Below are 8478 nucleotides of genomic sequence, written 5' to 3' on the forward strand. Positions count from 1 at the left end.
CATTAATTTCTTTTCCACATGTCATTTTATGGGTTTTTTCTATTTTTAATAAATTCTACATAATACTTTAATATAATAATTACAATAAATGTAATAATAAATGAATATCAATTTTATTAATGGATTTACCTTCTTATTTCAAAATTCTCAAATTAAAGCTCATTAGTTTATTTTGTTTATTTATTTAAATTTAAAAGATAAAAATATCAATTTTAATAATTCATTATTTTTCTTATTTTTTTTATAAATCCAAAGTTCTTAAATATTTAAACTTTTTTATTTAATTTTTTTTAATTAACCCATATAATACATGAGTCTTATACATAATTGGGTATTATACTACTAACTCTAGGTAACTTGGATAAATTATCTTAAAGCAATTAAATCTAGGAAAATTTCCATTAAAGTTTTATTATTTTATCATAATTTACGAATAAGTACAAAACTAAATTTTGTTTATGAAAAAACATGAATTATCAGTAAAAAGTATGGTTTGACCATTTTTTTTTCATTTAACACACATTTGACCTGTTTCACTACTGACATGAACGCTTAGGTGTTGTTTATTTTTTTAGGACAAAATGTTTGCAGTCTGCGGACCACATTTGTAGACCTTTGTAGTAGAAGAGGTGGACCAAACGTCTGATGTCTGAAAAAAGAAGATTGTTTGTTTTTTTAACATCTGCAGGCTACTAAAATAAACTAAAATCTAAATAAACTATTTTTTTAAACTTCAAAGTGATTTTTTAATATGTTTATGACTTTGTTATAAATAATTAACAAATCTAGATCAACTTTTATATATTATCGTATAAAAAGTGAAAATAAAATGGTACGAATTAACGTATATATTTGATAAAAACCAACAATTTTGGTCGCAGAGTTATACCTAAACATTGTAATTAGGAATCAAAGAATTTGATACATAAATTGATGGAGATAAACTTCGATTTTTTCAATTAAATCAATTAAAAACGTACCATAAATATTTTCCCAAGAAATTGACGATACTATATTAAATAATATTTTAAAAAATTTGGCACAAAAAATATAAGAATATATTATGATTTTTTTTCATATTTATATAAACAATTTCAACGACCATTATTGTAATACATATTTATTTATAAATTTGTCAAAAATGTCATGGTTGTGTTGTCGAACCTTTTTTAAAGTATTGTAATTTTTTTTCAAATTGTTTATCATTAATAAAGTTAGAATAAATATAAATTAAAAAAAAACTAAAAAAATTAAAGATATATGTGTTTTTTTAGGCTAGAAGATGTTAGAAGACTCTGATCCACATATGCGCCAAGAAGAGGGCGCAGAAACATTTTTAGGTCTGCAGTCTTCAAAAAAACAAACAGTCTGAAAAGGCTAATGTCTGCGCGACGCAAACAGAAGAGGCCAAACAGATCTGCAGACAAAAAACAAACAACACATTAGTCATTAAATAAACTGATAAGATGAATATGTTGAGTTATATAATGTTATGTTTACTATAAAACTTGATATACATCTCGTCAACTCATTTAATGACTAGGAGTCAATGTCAGCAATGAAAGCGATAAAATGTGTCTTGTCGAAAAAAAATGGTAATAAATGAGATGATGAGATGAATATGTTAAGTAACATAAAATTAGATAGATAATTTGCAATTTCTTATAAACTTTAAAAATAATGAAGTTGTTGCTAGTTTATGTAATTATTGTAGTCTTTGTTTGACATATTTCATATTCCAAAGAATATACAATACAACGGGACATCAAAATTTACGGTAAACGTAACATTATATAACCCAACATACAGGGTTGCTATGACAGTTTATTATTAGTATGAATGTTATGTTGATTATCATTTTAGTACTTTTATTTGCAAAAGCTAGTAACTTCTTCTTGAAGAGTTATTAGAAGTAGATATGAGCATTTGTCAATTAATATGAGGTGTATCTTAGATTAATCTCTTAAATATAAAAACTTTCTTTATCAATAAAATTCAGTTTCAATGTAATTTCGATGGTACTTTTTTATTATGATCACATACCTTAGGACCAACAAGGGATATCAGAGCAGGCTTTTGAATTGTCTAAACTGATATATAAATCTTGAATTCGTAATGTCTTCCTCAAATTCATTTCAATAAAATTCTACAAAAAAGTGTCATCTAATTAATGAAAACAACTTCATGATGTGGCTTAACAAGACTCTCATGGTGTTGGAAATAATAGACTGCAACAATTTGGAGATCATCACTGGTGGGCCTTATCTTCACATGAGTCAAATTCCTGAAGAATGAGTGCCTCTTAGAAGTGTCAGAACTCCAAAAACCCAATGGAATGAAGATGACAAATGAGAGGTCAATTTTGATGTAACGCCCCAAATTTCAACCTAAATTTTTCGATTAAAACTTTAAGTATTTATTTAATTCACAACTACAAGATCTTAAAATATTTATCAGGGTATCATTAAAAGTTATCAAGTACACGAGTCCCCCATTCATGTGATGCAATCGAGTCATGCCCCTCCTTTAATATAAGAAAACCTAAAACATGTAAACCACAAATCGTAAGAACAAAGCTTGGTGAGTTCCCCAAAATACCACACACATCACAACATAAATAAACAACTATAGGTTATAGCAACCCGGGGGACTTATAGCAGTCCCGGTGGGCTAACAGCACGCCTGGTGGGTTATCAGCAACCCTAGAGACTATCAGCAGTCTCAGTCACATATAAACAACATAACAAAATAATAACAGATAGACCCAACTGGTCAACAAAGATACAATTATTCTACTACACAAGCTCATACAAACATGCAAGAGTCCCAAAGACAACTACCATCCTTCATACATAATTTAGTGAGCCGATATTAGTGCCTTTGACACACAAGAACCGAGAGAAGACTCACTTGAATCGAAGAACCCTGAAACACCACGACATGATCCCTTATCTGCTTGCACCTGCGAATCCACTAACACCAGAACCAGATGAAATCTTAACTAATAACCCAAAACCCTCAAGTTTGACCCAAGGTCAAACTTGGTCCAAAAGTCAACGGTCAATGGAAGTCAAAGTCAACAAGTCAACTTCAGGCTGAGAACGTCCATCGTACTCAGCTCTTACGCATGGCGTACTCACCATCCAGAATCGGGACCCCATACGAGTACGCACAACGTACTCAAAGGTACGGCCAACGTACTCGGCCAAATGACACTTTTCCATTAAGTGCTTAATCTCTTAACTCCTTTCATCCAACAATCAGATCTAGTCCCACAACATCATTTTAAGTCATAATGTTTCCACCTTTATGACTTTCCATGTCTAGAAAAGGTCCATAAGCCAAAACCTTACTTATTAATCCATTAAGACATCATGACACTTTCATGGAAGGAATAGAAGGATCAAGATCACATTTTTATGGATCCTAATAGCTCCATAATGGATAAAGTTTCCAACTTTATCCATTAGAATGGTTCAAACCACAAAGATCTAGACCTTAAGTATCAAAGGGACCAAAAAGTGCATCTTTTTCAACTTAATCCATTAAGTCCAAGTATCCAATCTTTAGATCTGAATCACAATAATGTTTAGATGGATAAAGTTTCCAACTTTATCCATAAAAAGGTCACAAACATTCAAGATCTAAACTTTATGCACTAAAATGACCAAAAGCTCATAACATCCAAAACTAGCTAGATCTAACAAACGCGTCATCAAGATTCAAACTTTATACCTCTAGAAGAGAGATCACGGTGAACAAAGTCCGGATCTACAAGCTCCAATGCAACTGACACTTCTCCAGGAAGTTCCTTCTTCTCCAAGGTGCACCATGCATACTCCAAAGCACTCAAAAACACCTTCTTTTAGCTCACAAGGCTAAAAATGGGGTTAGGGTTTCATGGAAGGGTGTTGGAGAGGTGGAGGCTGAGAATGGAGTGGGGTTGGGGAAGTTAATGAGCTTAAATAGGGCTCAAACCACAAAAATAAGGTTTGGGCAGTGATCGCGTACACCCTGCGTACTCCTGGTACGCCCAGTGTATTCAGGATGCCCTAGTACGCCCAACGTACTCCCCCCCTATACGCCCAGCGTACTCAGCTTAACCCAAAACCGTCCAAACTTAAACGGTCATAACTTCTTCGTTACAAATCCGATTTCAACGATCTTTAAATCCACAGAAAGGTATTGAGAAGCTCTACAACTCCATCTAATTGCTTTTGACTTAAAACACATCGAACTAAAATCCATAATTCATAAGAGATAGTATGAAATGTCACTTTCCTATTTTACCCTTTGACTCCAAAGCACAAACCAAATTATTTGATCACATATCTACATTACCCACATCCAAATGGGCCTAAACCTCTCTTTTCCAAAGACTGAAGCTTTATGATACTTGATCTTCGAGTCACGGCCCCGAATTGTGAAACGAATCGAAACAGGGTGTTACAACTCTCCCCTACTTAAATTAAATTTCGTCCTCGAAATCATTCCTTAATATCTCCTCTGCCGAACCAAACGATCCCGACTGAACTCCCTGAATCACAAAGACGACTGGGAAAGTCACCTCACTCCGATAACCATCCACCCTTACTATTGTCGAACCCAAAATAATGGAAATCACAAGCCCTAACGAAGAATGAACCTCAACTTTGCTCTATGCCCACAAGTGTCCAATCGATACGCTTGAAGCTGAAAACCCTGATTGAAGCCTGACTCCCGGTAAGGAAAAAACACTCCAAACCATTTCCACAATGACTCAAATTTATATCCCGAACCGCACAAAACTATCCGTCTTGAACAAATTTACGGATAACCGAAACATATACGCCCCGACTAGTTAACAGTACCGAAAAATCCTCATCGAAAACAAAATCAGCTACGAACTCAAAAACTAAATAGGTACAGGTGGTCCTGGTCTATCTTCCAACATGCATCCATCAGTCATTCACTCCCAATTAAGGACAACTTAACCAACCAATGCTCGAACGATCACCAAGTCCCCTTAACCCCAGTGACGGCTACAAACCAAACCGAGTTCTCACATCATGTTTGGCCCCAACCCAACCTACTATTTCCCATGTATTACAGATGTTGAGGCCCACTCACAACCATTCAACCAACCATGTGATGATCTAAATCATCCTAGAGAATGCCACGAGCCAAGTCATAGACTTCCATCACTCTTACCACCTCCTACCAAACTAGTGAATGCTACGGCTGCTCCGCAGTCTTATAACACTTCCACAATCTCATCCTATCCTAGTGGATGCTACGGCTGCTCCACAGTCTTACATCACTTCCACAACTGCACACTAACCGTGTGAATTCTATGGCTGCTTCGTAGTCTTACATCACATCCACAACTACACACTAACCATAAACACTACGAGTCAAAACCTTGCCTACCAGACTCTATCAGTTTTTCGGGTCGTGCTTCAGACCCCAAGGCCTTCATCAGAGAAGAACATGCAAAGAGGTCCTTACGAAAACCTCGACTTGAACCTAACCATGAATCCATATCATTTTACTCTGATGCTTGTCAGTGACCAAATAACACTATTTCTTGCTTAACTCCGAACCCTCTCGCAACCAGAACTGGATCTCTTGTTGACTGGCCTTCCCAGTTAATCCTTAATCAAACAATATCTTTCCCTCACCACCCGATTAGCCATTTAAGGCCCTACCGGCCAAACGGTAGTCTGCTCCACGCTCAAAATCATGATCTATCTTGGATTCTTTCTAACCTCAAGGAACCCTGGCGCTCCTTCCAGATATATCAATCCAAAACTCTAACATGGACATAAATTCTAAAGTGGATCGCAATTGGAACTATCCCCGGCAGCCCCAAGTGACCATCCCCCACTTGGATTCATCTACATTCTGATAACTTCATAATCACTGGATTACCTAGCCATCCCACAATCTTCCTACCTAATCACCACCACATTGAACTTACCGGACTAAGATCCCATGATCAAACGATATCGGGTGCTCACACCCCAAACTAGATGAAGCACTTTACTACTCTTGACCAAGATTGTCGTATCCCAAAGTACCTTCCCTTGATACAATTCAACATCCTTCTACAATCCGAACTGATGACAAGGAACCCAAAAGACCCACAATTGGAACATATAGATAATCACTTCAATGTTCTTCCTACTACCAAAACAAACCAGAGTATGGTATAGCCTATAATTCCACAATCCAGCAATTCAGGGAAACGTACCCAGAAGCCATGATATACGATAACAGAACATGATGATTGGTTGTCACGATCATTGACGTCCAATTATGCAACTCAAAATCTTCGAAGCATCCCAACTATAGACAATGAACGAGAACAACCAACGATCGAGAATGCACTGATAACAACCCGATAATACAATGTTTTCCACTGAACTAAACCCATGCAGAACTACCTATATCCAATCCTGAAGTTGATTGGTAGATCAACCAGTACTTATCTTAGACTATAGGTAGAGATTTATACATCGAGTTGACAAATCCTTCAAACACCGATATTCAACCCGAGCGACCCATACAGTTCATAACCTAAACATCAGCGAACCCGAAAGAACCAGGTTCATTAAAAACATACACGAGTCACAAAGATAACTAGCATCCTACATACATAATTTAGTGAGTCGGCATTGTTGCCTTTGACTCACGAGCATCGGGAGAAGACTCACCTGAATCGAAGAACCCTGAAACACTACGACACGATCCCTTAGCTGCACTGCTTGCACCCACGAATCCACTAACACCAGAACCACATGAAATATTAATTAATAACCCAAAACCCTCTAGTTTGACCCAAGGTCAAACTTGGTCAAAAAGTCAACGGTCAACGGATGTCAAAGTCAACAAGTCAACTTCAGGCTGAGTACGCCCAGCACACTCAGCTCGTACGCATGGCGTACTCACCATCCAGAATCGGGACCCCATACGTGTACGCGCAACGTACTCAAAGGTACGCCCAACGTACTCCGCCAAATAACACTTTTCCATTACGTGATTAATCTCTTAAGTCCTTTCATCCAACACTCAGATCTAGTCCCACAACATCATTTTAAGTCATAAATTTTCCACCTTTATGAATTTCCATGTCTAGAAAAGGTCCAAAAGCCAAAACCTTACCTATTAATCCATTAAGAGATCATGACACTTTCATGGAAGGAATAGAAGGATCAAGATCACATTTTTATGGATCCTAATAGCTCCATAATGGATAAAGTTTCCAACTTTATCCATTAGAATGGTTCAAACCACCAAGATCTAGACTTTAAGTATCACAGGGACCAAAAAGTGCATCTTTTTCAACTTAATCCATTAAGTCCAAGTCTCCAACCTTCATATCTGAATCACAATAATGTTTAGATGGATAAAGTTTCCAACTTTATCCATAAGAAGGTCACAAACTTTCAAGATCTAAAATTTATGCACTAAAATGAACAAAAGCTCATAACATCCAAAACTAGCTAGATCTAACAAATGCATATCAAGATTCAAACTTTATACCTCTAAAAGAGAGATCAAGGTGAACAAAGTCCAGATCTACAAGCTCCAATGCAACCAACACTTCTCCAAGAAGTTCCTTCTTCTCCAAGGTGTACTATGCATACTCCAAAGCACTGAAAAACACCTTCTTTTAGCTCACAAGGATCAAAATAGGGTTATGGTTTCATGGAAGGGTGTTGGAGAGGTGGAGGCTAAGAATGGAGTGAGTTTGGGGAAGTTAAAGAGCTTAAATAAGGCTCAAACCGCGAAAATAGGGTTTGGGCACTGAACACGTACGCCCTGCATACTCTTGGTATGCCTAACGTACCCAGGATGACCTAGTACGCCCAACGTACCCCCCCTGTACGCCCAACGTACTCAGCTTAACCCAAAACCGTCCAAACTTCAAACACTCATAACTTCTTCGTTTCCACTCCGATTTCGACGATCTTTATATCCACGGAAAGGTATTGAGGAGCTCTACGACCCTATTTAATTACTTTTGACTTAAAACACATCGAACTAAAATCCATAATTCATAAGAGATAGTTTGAAACATCACTTTCCCATTTTACCCTTTGACTCCAAACCACAAACCGAACTAAAATCCTAATGGGTCTAAACCTCTCTTTCCCAAAGCCCGAAGCTTTATGATACTTGATATTCGGGTCACAACCCCGAATTGTGAAACGACTCGAAAGAGGGTGTTACATTTCATGTTAGAGTCAAAGCTACAATTTATAATTTGTTGTACCATACAATGTGTATCATATCGTTGAAAACTGCATATTTTCAAAAGAGATAAGAACACACTAAAAGTGCCCTATGATGGTTCTGATGAGGTTAAAATTAATAAAAAAATAACAAGAACTATAACTATGAATATTTCTTAGCTTTCAAGGGTGAGTGATTAGCACAGACTTTTAATCATATTAATTTACTTGTTAATGTCATGAGAAAATTCAACATTGAAAA

The sequence above is a fragment of the Lactuca virosa genome, chromosome 4, assembly GCF_052849685.1.
Source record: "Lactuca virosa cultivar CGN04683 chromosome 4, Lactuca_virosa_CGN04683_v6, whole genome shotgun sequence".
NCBI classification, from domain to species: domain Eukaryota; kingdom Viridiplantae; phylum Streptophyta; class Magnoliopsida; order Asterales; family Asteraceae; genus Lactuca; species Lactuca virosa.